This window comes from Coloeus monedula (assembly GCF_965178545.1).
Source record: "Coloeus monedula genome assembly, contig: HAP1_SCAFFOLD_611, whole genome shotgun sequence".
NCBI classification, from domain to species: domain Eukaryota; kingdom Metazoa; phylum Chordata; class Aves; order Passeriformes; family Corvidae; genus Coloeus; species Coloeus monedula.
In genome coordinates this window covers 584-13,837 of record NW_028120356.1, presented here as the reverse complement: position 1 = coordinate 13,837, position 13,254 = coordinate 584, and the positions used below count along the sequence as shown (strand labels likewise).

At 52.8% G+C, this 13,254-nt stretch overlaps 1 long non-coding RNA gene across 1 annotated transcript; it reads left to right on the top strand.

Moving 5' to 3' along the window:
* The first annotated feature begins 1,646 nt into the window (after positions 1 to 1,646).
* LOC309585847 lies at positions 1,647 to 8,890 on the top strand. The gene is made up of 2 exons (XR_014227329.1): positions 1,647 to 1,842; positions 8,495 to 8,890. It is a non-coding gene; the product is annotated as an uncharacterized lncRNA (long non-coding RNA).
* Positions 8,891 to 13,254: the final 4,364 nt, after the last annotated feature.

Sequence of the window (13,254 nt, the reverse complement as noted above, 5' to 3'; positions counted from 1 at the left end):
GCGTTCCCGTGACATCACAGCAGCAGCTCACGCAAGAACCGCCTGGAAGGTTCTCCTCTGTCACAAAGGAGCACAAAGGATCCTCCCGGGGCACAGCCTGTTGCTCAAAGGATCCAAGAGGAACCCAGAAAATGCAGCAGACAAGGACAGCCCGTAGCCAAGCCTGAACACTGAGGAGGAACGAGGACAGGACCAAACCAAAGGAATCACGACCTTTAGTCACTGATGCTGCTGACTAAAACCAGCAAGGATTGTTTCATCTGGGATCTCTGTTCTAGTTCTAGAAACAAGCAAAGTTCTCCACTCTAAATATACAGAAAGCAGGAACTGGGGAGGAGGCGGGATGAGGAAGGAGGAGAACAGCAGGAGGTGGAGGAGAGATGAAAATGAGGAGCAGGAGGAGGAGGAGCAGGAACAGGAATAGAAAGAGAAGCAGGAGGTTCCAGTGGCCGCTGTGTCCGCAGCACCCCCGGCCCCGGGAGCGTCCCCCCACGGCATCCTGCAGGTGGCTGGGGAGGGGGAGCTCGTCCCGAATCTATCAGGGGGTCCCTGAGAGGGTTTTTTTATTGGGGAGTGTTTGGAGCTGGCAGTTTCCAGAACCAAGCCCCAAATATCTTTTAGTGTCCTGGGAGAGTGTTTTGTGTGTGTATGTTTGGATCTTTCAGGACCCCAAAGTTGAGCCCCTTGGGGGGATCATGTCCCCTTACATCAGCCAATACACACAGAGGAGAGGCCCTTCCGCTGCCCTGAGTGTGGGAAGGGTTTCAACTACAGCTCAACACCAACGGAGGCACTGCTAAGGGAAGCCCTGCGAGTGCCCCGAGTGCGGGAAGAGCTTTGTGCGCTGCTCCAGCTCCATCCCCCGTGGGAGGATCGGCGTTGGATGATCCCCAGTGACCCCCGTTGGGCAGAGCCCTGGTGACCCCCGTTCCGGGTGATCCCCGCTGGGTGGGGGGAAGGTGTTGGAGAGATTTCTTTGCCTTCTCCTTGTGCTGCTGGGATTTGGTTGGTAATAAATTCCCTCCCTGTGTCCAGGCTGGGTCTGTTGTGCCCGTGCCGGTGCTCGGGGTGGGATCTCTCCCGGTCCTTCTCTCAGCTCCTGGGCCTTTCCTTGTATTTCCTGTCCCTGTGCAGTAGCAGAGGGCAGGGACAGAGCGGTTTTGGTGTCTCCCGTCATCCAGGCAGGGCCAGCCCAGCCCCGGGGGTTGTGAGGGGCTTGTGGGGGTCCCCCGCTTGCGGGACATCCGCTTGGTTTGGGTTGTTCTTCCCAAGCTGGGGAAAAACGACTTTGGGAGTTTTCTGCCACAAATCTCTCCCCTCGTGCACTCAGCCAAAGGGGTTTGGGGCGGTTTTCCCTTTCTCGGGGAAATCAAAGCCATGCCCTGATGCTCCGAATCAGGGGCGGGAGTAGCGAGGCTGCAGGGCTTCCCAAGGAGCCGGAGGCACCCGACACGCAGGGCTGGGCAGGTCGGGCCGGGAGCAGCGGAGAGCTTTGTTTCTCTTCTCAGCTGAACGGCGGCTCGGGCCGGGCCCGTTCCAGGGCTGTTCCTCAGCTGCGGCTTTCCCCTCACGCAGCCCGGGGGGCGCTGGGAGCGCGGGGCGGGGCTGGGCCGTGTGCAGAGCCCGCCCCTCGCTCCGATTGGGCGGTGCTGCCGTCAGTCGTGGTTCTGGCGCGCTGATTGGTCGGAGCGGGGAGCAGCCCGGGCCCGGAGCCGCCGGCAGGGCGGCCGTGGCGCAGCAGAGGCGCCATTGGCGGAGCGTCTGTGCGGGCCCGGGAGCGGCGGCGGCGGCGGCCGGAGCCCGCTGAGGCGGCGGCGGAGCTCGGAGGCGGCCCCAGCGCAGGTGGGAGCCGCGCTCGGTTCTGGCGGGGCTCGGGGCTGGCTGCGGGCGGAGGGGGCGGCAGGGGGCTGTGGCGGCTTCGTTGTGCCGTGTGGGCGCCGTGTTGGCCCTGGCGTGAGGGCGCTGCGGGAGCGGCTGCCCGCGGTCTCCTTCCCGCTGCTGCCTCGGCAGGAGCCGGTGCCGGAGCAGCGCTGGCTCGTCCCGGCTGCTGTGGGTAGGACAGAGGTGGCTGCCCCGTGGCCGGGAGTGTGCGGGAAAGTTCCCGTGGCCAGAGGTTTGTGTGCCTAGAGGAGCCGGAGGAGTCCTGTGAAAGTAACTTTATTCGTGGACAAAGGGAGAGGCCACGGGGCATTTCCCGTGGGATCTGTCCAAGTGTTGGAGGCCGCAGCCTCCTTTTTATGCCGATTTGCCCGGCCGCATCTCCGTGTCCCTTTCCGCAGTGGCTGAGGTCCTTGGAAGGTACAGACTTCCCGATCCGCCTGCTGCGTGTGCCCCTTAATGTGCACCCCCACTTTGTATAACATCCGATATTCATGGCTCTGTGAAGTTTTATTTCCTTTGTTCTCTGTTTCACCACTTTTCCTTGGCCATCTCTTTGCCAAGAGCACTTTGAGTCATTTAATTTTCCACAACCTCCTGGTCCTTCTGCTGGAAAAGAATCTGATGCCATCCCAGGGTGAAATGTGGCGTTGCTCATGGGAGTGGATTGGTGGGTGAGAAGGTCAGGAGCTGGAGCTGTGTGCTTGGTTATGATTTGGAGGACAGCTTGTAATCTAATGATGCATTGAAATGATCACTGGGTTCTTTGGCACCTGGTATGAATTTGTTTGGGTTCCCAGGGACTGCTCCATGGTGTTGTAGGATTTGTTCTGGTGGCCGTTCATCTTTTCCCCATTTTTGGGAGCTCCCAGAAATGCCAGGGAAGCATCAATTGACCGCTTTTCGCGGATTAAATCATCACATCCTTGGATTCCCAGGTGATTTCGCTGAACTTGTGTCAGCAAAAGCAGCCCAGTGGTCAAACCCACCCTGTATAACACAGAGAGTGCCAGCAGATGTTGGAGTGGGGAGAGGGATGATTCCCCCCCCCCCGCTTTTGTGAGTGAAGTTCTCCCAACATTCTCCGTTTGCTGTTTTCCTTTGCAGCTTCAGGGATTTCTGTTGCAGAGTCAGAGATGCTCAGTGTGGGCTCTGTCTTTAGCGATGCAAATTCCGTCAGTGCAGGGAGGCAGAGCTTGGGGTGAGGGGCAGAGGGAATCAGCCCAATTCCTGTGGCAGGCAAGGAGAGCCTGGGACATTGTGCACACTTTCCCCAGCAGAGTTAATGTGCATTTCTAAATCTCTTCTGCTGGCTGCCTGGAAGGAAGCTTCTCTTCCAGGGCAGCCATCAGGTGACTCACAAGTGCCCCGTCCAAAAGCGGCTTTTTTCCCCCTTTATTTTTTTATAATACTTTTTAACTGTTTATGAGGAAAAGGGTCAGTTTTAAAGCTCTTCCAGTTTTGCAAAATGCAGCCTACAGGTGAACATTGAAAAACCCATTCCAAAATTCTGCCATCACTAACAGCCACACACACACACATACACAAAAAAGCCCCAGAGAAATAAAGATTTTTGGTTCTTCTCCTCAGACTAAAAATTGACTCTCACACCTTTGGCCCAAACCCAACTGACAATATCAAAGTAGGATTATTAAGAAAAAACATTCTAATGGTGTCATCCTGTCACAGAAACCGCAGGAAGAACAAAAACTCTCCAAGGACCTTTTTAGTGTTAGAGGATCAAGGCATTACTTTATTCTGGCCAGGATGTGCAACAGAAATCATTTCATGCACACATAGCCCGGGTGTGCAGAGAAAATCATTCCATGGCACACGAGTTTTATTCAATTTTTCCTCAACTTTGCACAGTCTAAACCCATAGAAATCCGTAGGTTTAACGTTCATTGGTTCCAAGTTGGGTAGTTCTTAGTATTTGGTTTCCTATTGGCCCCGGATTGCTTGGTCTCTGATGTTGATTAGGTGCACACTCCTTGATTTCCTTCTCAGCCTTTTCCAGAGCAGGGGTCTCCAGCTGTGCCGGGGGCAGTGTCTGGGGTAGCTGTTCCTTGATGTTTGCTGATGGGCGTTGATGTTTTGTTGATGGGCGTTATCTTTTGGGTATCTTTTGGGCTATTCCCAGTCTGTTGAGATGTTAAGCTCATCTCTGCTGAGTGGTGTAACATCCCTTAACAAACACTTTCAAATTCCTTTCACCAAGGCAGAGGCAAACCAAGCCTGAGCAGAGAAATAAAATTTTAAAACGAATCAGAACTTGGTATATTTTCCAGCAATCGAATCCCGCCCAGCCCAGAGTGTGAGTGTAACTGAGAGCCAGAGTGGAATTCTCCCGCTGTCTCCTGCAGCAGCTGTGGCGAGTGCAGGCACAGAAAGCTCTGAAGCTCGCCCGGTGCCAGCGAGGATTGGCCCCCAGTGCCTGGAGATGCCAGAGGAGGTGCCCAGCCAGACTATTTCAGCAGAGGATCTGTGGGCAGCCCCCGGGGCTTCCCCCCGCTGTGGAGCCCTGGCTGCTGCTGCGGCCCCTTCTGTGCAGGGTCAGTGGCGGCCTCGCATGGTCCTCCTGCAGCCGGGGAGTGCAAATCTGCGGGGCTTCAGAGAGCCTGAGGCGAGGCTGAGGGGTCCCCCCGTGTTCAGCTGTGCTGGCGGCTGTTTCTGTGCTCGGGGACACTTGGAATGGGCCATGCCCTTGGCCACCAGTGGTGCTTCTTTGCACTCCTCAGGCAGGACCCGATGTCCTGGTTGGATGTTGTGGGCAGCAAAGTCCCCAGGCAGGGTCTGTGCCAGCTGAGCTTCCTGTGGAAGAGATTTCACAAGAGACAGGATTCTGGCCACAGACTGCTTGAAACAGACATCCCTGGTCTCCACCCCCCAGTAGGTCGTGAATTAGCAGGGTGAGGAATGGAAACTTCAATTCCAGGGGAGATAATTGAATATCTGCCCTGGGTCTGGCTCTTCTTCTTGCCAAAGCCAATGGCAGCAGCCGTACCCGTGGCATCTTGGTTTCTCTCAGCAGCTTCAGAAGGTGTTTCTTTATTTCCCCATTCACTCTTTCCACCCGACCCGAACTCTGGGGGTGCCAGGGCGTTTGGAGGTGCCACTGTGTTCCTAAAGCAGCCAGAACGGCCTGAAGGATCTTTCCTGTAAAATGGGTTCCCCTGAGTCCATTCCTTCCACAATCTCATCTTTTGGAATTGTTTGTTCCAAACATGCCTTAAGAACTGATGCAGGGATTGCTGAAGCAGTTGGAAATGCTTCTGCTGCGCTGTGAGCTGCCATGCTGTTAGCAGAAGATATTGAAGCCTTCCTGCTCAGGGCATTTCAGTGCCAGGCTCTTCCAAGCACCCCCAGCTCGGCCCTTTGAGCTGAGCATGTGGGCGCTGAGCTGCGCTTTGTCTCATTCCCTTTCCTTCAGAGCAGCGTGTCTTGTCACTCTTTTCCCTTCTGCTACCCTTGCAGAGCCATCCCTAAACACCTTTTCTCCCTCAGGCCAGGGAATGTCTGGTAAATCTCTCCTAGCCCGGGTCTGGAGCTCTGTCACTTGACTGCAGCCATGGGTTTCTTGCCAGCCCCGTGTCCAGGGCCGTTCAAACAGGAGGCTGGGTTCAACCCTTGCCCTGTGCTCAACTCTGAATCCTCCTGTTCCATCCAACGAGTTTCATTCTGTAAGAACCGAGTGCTGCTCATCCATTTAGAGGCTCCTTTGGTTAACAAAGCTTTAACTTGATGCCAGGCTGGAACAATCAGAGATTCTGCTGCTGTCAGTTTTCAGGCCTCAGTTCCCATTAAAGCCGGGGCTGCACAATTCTGCAGACAATGAGGCCACTCTCTGGCCACTGGGTTAAACATTTGAGCCCAGGAATTCCTTTGGCATGGCCCCGATGAACATCCCCATGCAATTCAAATGGTTTTTCCCTGTCTGGGAGGGCCAGGGCAGGAGGCTCAGTTAATCTGCTTTTGAAGCCTTGAAAATTGTGCTTTCCTTCTGGTGTCCATGACGGGGTTTCTTGGCTGGCAGGAGAGGAGAGTTGTAGGGGAGAGATGCCTGGCTCCAGAAGCGCTGCCTTTAGCAGGGCCTCAGTAAGAGGCTGTAACCCCTTCCTTGCCTCCCTTGGGACAGGGTATTGCTTTTAGACACCACTTGTCCTGGTTGCTTCAAAGGAATTTGGAGAGGCTCCATATGTAATTTTCCCTATTTCCCTGGGGCTGCCCACACTTCTGGGTTCCCTTCAGCAGAGGCCTTTGCAGACATTTGACACCAAGGTACAGCAGCATTAGCCTCTGTATCTCCTTTTACAATGTTAATTTGTATTCCTGCTTTAGCCACCAAATCCCTTCCCAGTAAATTACAGTCAGAATTAGGAACAAACAGAAATCGATGCCTTTCAAACCCATCCCTCACATCTACTAATAGCGGTTGAATAAAACACACCTCCTCATCTTTCCCACTTATTCCCTGCATAATGAAAGAACTTCTTGACAATTTCCCCCTTAGGTCTTAGATTCAGAGTGGATCGAGAGGCCCCTGTGTCCATCAGGAGCGGCCTCGTCTCGATCCAGACGCGCCCTGAATGTTCTCAAGGGCTCTGGTGCGGTGGGTCCCTGGTGTGCTGGGAGCTCTGAGAGCCCTGCCAATCCATGTCCATCAGGGCTGGACTTGCTCGTGCTGAGGGTGCTGCTGTCTGTGCTTGCAGTGTCCTTGTGGCCTGCAGCTGGAGCCCTGATTCCTTGCCAGGGGCTGTTTGGGTCGGCTCTGCCGTGCCGAGGAGGGCAATGCCTGTGCCAGGTGCTTGTGGCCGCCGCCGTCCCCTGGGTGCTGGGGCCCCCTTGGGCCCTGCGGTTCATCCCTGGGGGGCTGTAGAAACTCTGCCATGGCCTTTGCCTTCACCTTGGCCTTTTGCTCATCCCTTCTTGCATTCCCCTGCTGAGCCTTTCTGGCCAAGTGCTGCAGGGGCTTCTTGTGCCTCTCCTGCAGCCCCCTCAGTGCCTGTGGGTGCTCATCCTCTGACAGCTGCTGAGCTTTCTGCACAATCATTCGTTTCTCCAGTGACCCAGAGAAGATCGATGAAAGAAAATCCTGATCCTTCCACATCCCGCAGCCTCCTGGGGGCCGGGGGCCACTGCCGGCCCTGCCCGGGGGGTGTTGGGGTCAGGCAGTGCCCGGCGCTGAGCCCCGGCTGCCCCACAGCCCCGGCCCGGCCCCGCAGCTCCCCACAGGCCCCCAGCCCGTGCTGCCCTGTCCTGCTGCTCCCCACCACAGAGAAACACCCTGAAATCCTGACCTCCTTGTTTTCCTGTCCTGGAAACTGGGGATACAAAGAGATGTAGCTGGCCGTGCGGATAAGAGGTTTTTGACCCTTTTTGAGGATAAGATTGGAATGGTGCTGTAAAACATTCCAATTCTCAGTATTTTTCTCTTCCTCCTCTTTTCCATCTTCCTTTTCCTTTCTTGCCACATAGATTCCTCCTGCTGCTGTTTGCCTTAACCATATTCCTGCACACTCCCTTCAACCAATCCCTTCCCAGCACACCAACACCATCTGTCCCCTGTTGCTGAGACCTTCTCGACTTCCCTTTTTACCCCCGCTGGGTGTCCATGTCCTTAATTACCTCCGGGAGAATGTGCAAACTGCCTCCACATTGTCCCCTTTTGTATAGGAAATGATGTCCATGGTTGTGTTCAGGCTTTGTTGTTGTTCTGGAAGTTGAGGAATTGAGCAGGAGCTTGGCTGAGCAGCAGTGTGTGTCAATCAGTACCATTCTGTGGAGCTGATGGTTTCTGGTGTCGCTTGTGTCCAAGTCCGTGTGGCTGTGTCCGAGCAGATTGAGAGCATGTGTTTGTAGTGAGGCGTTGCTGTTGTTCCTTTGCTGGGGGTCTCCTGCGTTCATCAAATTTAGAAGTATATTCTCTGAGAGAAGGCACAACCACCCCTCACCCACCAGGTTCAGGAAAAAATAAATTTTCCTCAAAGGAAAGTGAAAGAGATAAAACCTATTTATTTAACAAACAAACAGGGAAAGGATAATAATGCTAAATAGTTAAACCTCTCGATCTGCCGAGAGAAACCTGAGAAAATTTCAGAGTCCTTCCGTAGATCTCTCTCCCCCTCCCTGGAGCTGGGACAGGGTGGTGGGGCCACCTCCAGGGCCAAGGCCTCGGTGGAAAGTCCTCCCAATGTATTCTGATGTTGAAACCACCCAGCAGAGGGAAAAGGGGAAAAAGAAAAAAGTCCCAGAAAAAACCAAACGTTTAACTCTCCAAAGAAAAAACTGAGGAAAAAAAACTGCTGAAAGCTGGCTGGAAAGAAAAGCAAGCCGGGTGCTCCCCTTCCCTCTTGCTCTCCTGCCACAGCTGAAAAAGAAGTCTCTATGTCTCTGGGACCTTGAACAAGCTGCAAACTGCTTTGGAAAAGTTTTGCTCAGTTTTTCCTTCCCCCTCTCAGGCTCAGTTTAAAGGCATAGAAAGTGTCCTGGGTTGCAGTGTATTCTGTTACCATCCCCATGAGGTGTTGAAATCAGGTGGGGCAGTGTTTCCTTGCCTCCTTCCCCCAGACTATCTTGCTGTTAATGGCCCATCATTGTCCTGCCACATGACCCACAGATAACTCCCTCCGGACCATCTTCTGTTAACGAGCCTAATCAACACTTGGCCTCATGACTCATTACCCCATTGTGAGATGCTCCACCCAGAGGGAGGAACCAAGCATCCCATCGTGGATATAAGCTGAGCCTGAACACCAGAGACTAGGCCTTTCCACTGGATTTCCAGAGGACAGGAGCTACACAGCCACCACTGGACCTTCTGAGGAAGAGCAGACCCTTTTTTCTACAGGATCACCGCTTCAGAGGGCTGCAGCCACCATTCTACCAGACTGCTACCACCACCTTGCCTAACAGGGACTCAGGTTGTATCTTGACTCTGTCAGTTTGAACCAGTGTTTTCTTTTAGTTTTTTTCTTTCCTTTTCTTTAACTTCCCCATTAAATTGTAATTCTGACTTGGTGCCTCCCACTGGTTTGTTTTCAAACTAGTACAGAAAGGTACAAAAATTAATTTCTGGGCATCGGGCAGCAATATGGGATACACATCATAAAGTCACCCCAAGACATTCCACCCCTTATCCCATATTGTTGGCTCAATGCCCAAACTAATGTATTCTAATTCTACTCATACACATTAATACATCAACATATATATACACAGCTATGTACGAACAGTGACAGTGACGCTCTGCAAGCAGGGGTATACAGGCATTCCACATTATGGTGGTTCTCACCCAACAGTCAGATCTCCCTGTGGTACACAACGTGTTGTTCCATCTTTCTGCAATGCCCACCATGTGCAACCAGGTCCCTGAGCAAAGACAACCCCAAGGATGGGTTTGTCTGTACTCGAGGCAGAATTAATCCAATCAGGCTTTCCTAACAGACTTCTGACATGCACTACTGGGACCTTATCTCCATCCAGTGTATGCAGGGGTTTAGATTGGGCTGGACCAGCTCTATTGGTGGAACCTCGGGTGTTAACTAACCAGGTGGCCTTTGCCAGATGCTGCTCCCAATTTTTGAAAGTTCCTCCCCCCAGTGCCTTCAAGGTGGTTTTCAACAATCCATGGCACCGTTCCACTTCGCCTGCAGCTGGTGCACGGTAAGGGATGTGGTACACCCACTCAATGCCATGTTCCCTAGCTCAGGTGTTTATAAGGCTGCTCTTGAAATGAGTCCCATTATCAGACTCAATTCTCTCAGGGGTGCCATGCCTCCAAAGGACTTGCTTTTCAAGGCCCAGGATGGTGTTCCGGGCAGTAGCGTGAGGCACAGGGTAGGTCTCCAGCCATCCAGTGGTGGCTTCTACCATTGTGAGCACATAGCGCTTGCCTTGGCGGGTTTGAGGCAGTGTGATGTAATCAATCTGCCAGGCCTCCCCATACTTGTATTTGGACCATCGCCCACCATACCACAGAGGCTTCACCCGCTTGGCCTGCGTGACCGCAGCGCATGTCTCACAATCATGGATCACCTGGGAGATACTGTCCATGGTTAGATCCACCCCTCGATCTCGTGCCCACCTATAGGTGGCATCTCTGCCCTGATGGCCTGAGGCATCATGGGCCCATCGAGCTAGGAACAGCTCTCCTTTATGTTGCCAATCCAAGTCTATCTGGGACACCTCTATTTTCGCAGCCTGATTTACCTGTTTGTTGTTGCGATGTTCCTCATTAGCCCTACTCGTGGGGACATGGGCATCTAGATGGGGGACTTTTACAACCAGCTTTCTTACTCGGGCAGCGATGTCTTTCCACTCCTCAGCAGCCCAGATTGGTTTTCCCCTACGATGCCGATTAGCTTTTTCCCACTTTTCCAGCCAACCCCACAGAGCATTGGCTACCATCCATGAATCAGTGCAGAGGTAGAGCTTTGGCCACTTCTCTCTTTCAGCAATGTCCAGGGCTAATTGAACAGCTTTGAGTTCAGCGAGTTGGCTTGATCCACCTTCTCTTTCAGTAGCTTCTGCAACCCGTCGTGTGGGACACCATACAGCTGCTTTCCACTTTCGTTTCATCCCTACGATTCAACAAGAACCGTCAGTGAAAAGAGCGCAGCGTGTGTCTTCTGATGGCAGCTGGCTGTACGGTGGAGCTTTTTCAGCACGTGTCACTTGTTCCTCTTAATCAGTGGGACCAAAGTTTTCACCTTCAGGCCAATTTGTGATTATTTCCAAAATCCCAGGGCGATTCAGTTTTCCGATACAGGTGCACTGTGTGATGAGAGCAATCCATTTGCTCCATGTGGCATTGGTGGCATGGTGGGTAGAGGGAACCTTTGCTTTGAACATCCACCCCAGCACCGGCAGTCAGGTTACCAGGAGGAGTTGTGCTTCAGTGCCAATTACCTCAGAGGCAGCTTGGATTCCTTCATAAGCTGCCAAGATTTCCTTCTCTGTTGGGGTGTAGTTGGCTCCAGACCCTCTGTAGCTTTGCTCCAGAATCCCAGTGGTCGACCTTGAGTCTCACCAGGCACCTTCTGCCAGAGGCTCCAGGACAGACCATGGCTCCTGGCTGCAGAATAGAGCACGTTCTTCACTCTGGTCCTGTCCTGACTGGGCCAAGGGCTACGGCGTGAGCGATTTCCTGCTTGATCTGGGCAAAGGCTTGCTGCTGTTCAGGGCCCCAGTGGAAATTGTTCTTCTTTCAGGTAACCAGGTAAAGAGGACTCACGATCTGGCTGTACTCTGGAATGTGCATTCTCCAGAAACCTGTGGCACCTAGGAAAGCTTGTGTTTCCTTCTTGTTGGTCGGTGGAGAGATTGCTGTGATCTTATTGATGACCTTGGTGGGAAACTGATGCCGTCCATCTTGCCATTTCACTCCCAGGAGCTGGATCTCTCGGGCAGGTCCCTTGACTTTGCTCTTCTTGATGGCGAATCCAGCTTCCAGGAGAATCTCGATGATTCTCTCTCCTTTCTGAAACACTTCTGTTGCGGTGTTCCCCCACACAATGATATCATCAATGTACTGCAGATGTTCTGGAGCCTTACCCTCTTCCAGTCCAGTGTGGATCAGTCCATGGCAGATGGTGGGACTATGCTTCCACCCCTGGGGCAGTTGGTTCCAGGTGTACTGCACACCCCTCCAGGTGAAGGCAAACTGAAGCCTGCACTCTGCTGCCAGAGGAATGGAGAAAAATGCATTAGCAATGTCAATAGTGGCACACCACTTCGCTGCTTTGGACTCCAGCTCATACTGGAGCTCCAACATGTCCGGCACAGCAGCGCTCAATGGTGGAGTCACTTCATTCAAGGCACGATAGTCCACAGTCAATCTGCATTCCCCGTCAGACGTGTGAACAGGCCAGATGGGGCTGTTGAAGGGTGAGTGGGTCTTGCTGACCACCCCTTGGCTCTCCAGCTCACAGATCATCTTGTGGATGGGGATCACAGCATCTCGATTTGTCTGGTACTGTCAGCGATGCCCTCTTGAGGTGGCAATTGGTAGTCGTTGTTCTTCCGTCTTCAGAAGGCCTACTGCAGAAGGATTTTCTGATAGTCCAGGCAGGGTTTTCAATTGCTTAATGCCCTCTGTCTCCACAGCAGCTATTCCAAAAGCTCACTTGAGTCCCTTTGTGTCTCTGAAATACTCGCTTTGGAGGAAGTCTGTGCCCAAAATGCACAGGGCCTCTGGGCCAGTCACAATGAGATGTTTCCTCCACTCATTTCTAGTCAGGCTCACCTCAGCTTCCACCAAGGTCAAATCTTGTGATCCACCTGTTACACCAGCAATAGAAACAGATTCTACCCCCACATGCTGCGATGGGATTATTGTACACTGTGCACCAGTGTCAACCAAGTCATCATATTTTTGTGGTTCTGATGTACCAGGCCAACGAATCCACAGAGTCCAAAAAACACGGTTTTCCCTGGCCTCTATCTGGCTAGAGGCAGGGCCCCTCTATGCCTGGTTATCCTTCTTTCCCTGGGCCTGCATCTTAGAGGTTCCTTCATGGGAATCAGACATGTCATCGTCTTTTCCATCATTTCCGGCAGTTTGGCTACAGGCAAGTGGAGCTACTTCCTTTTTGGTGGAACTTCCTTTCTGAGACTTGCGCTCCTTCAATTCACGCACTCGTGCTGCCAGAGCAGAAGTAGACTGTCCACCCCACTTCCTCATGTTTTCCCCACTATCACACAGGAAATCCCACAGCTCTCTTTGTGGGAGGTACTTTCTCTCTGGGGAGCGTCTGCGTTTGGTATCAGAATCTCTGATCTGTACTGTTGAGATTTGGAGAAGGCCCTCTTTGATCTCCTTCTTAATCTCCTGGAGACTCTTCTCCATCTTATCCTCCATTTTCTGCACACGTGTTTCCACAGCTGCGATTTTTGCATGTGTTGGGCCATGTACGGAGTCTGCATATACTCGGAGCTTCACTGCCATATCCTGCATGGTCTCAGTTGCACCGTAGTCCGGTTTCATTATTGCTAAAGCAGAAGCGTATTCTTGTGGCCCAAGCCATATGAGTTTTCGCCACATGAATGGATTAACTCTGGCCCGGTCTGGGCTCCTCAATCCTGGGTCATCTGTGAAGACAATCTCTACCACCCCTAGTTCTCTCAGGCACTGGATCCCTTGTTCTGTGGTCTTCCACTGGGTTTGCTGCATGTAGAGATCATCTCTGCACAGATATCTATCCCTTGTGCCATTCAAAACCCGTCTCCAGAGACTGGCAGAGTCAGCCCCCCTTATCATCGCTTGGTCGATAGCTGGATCACGTGACAGGGATCCCAAATGCCTCGCTTCAGCACCGTCCAGCATCACATCATCACCTGCCACATCCCAAATACGGACCATCCAACTTATTATGGCTT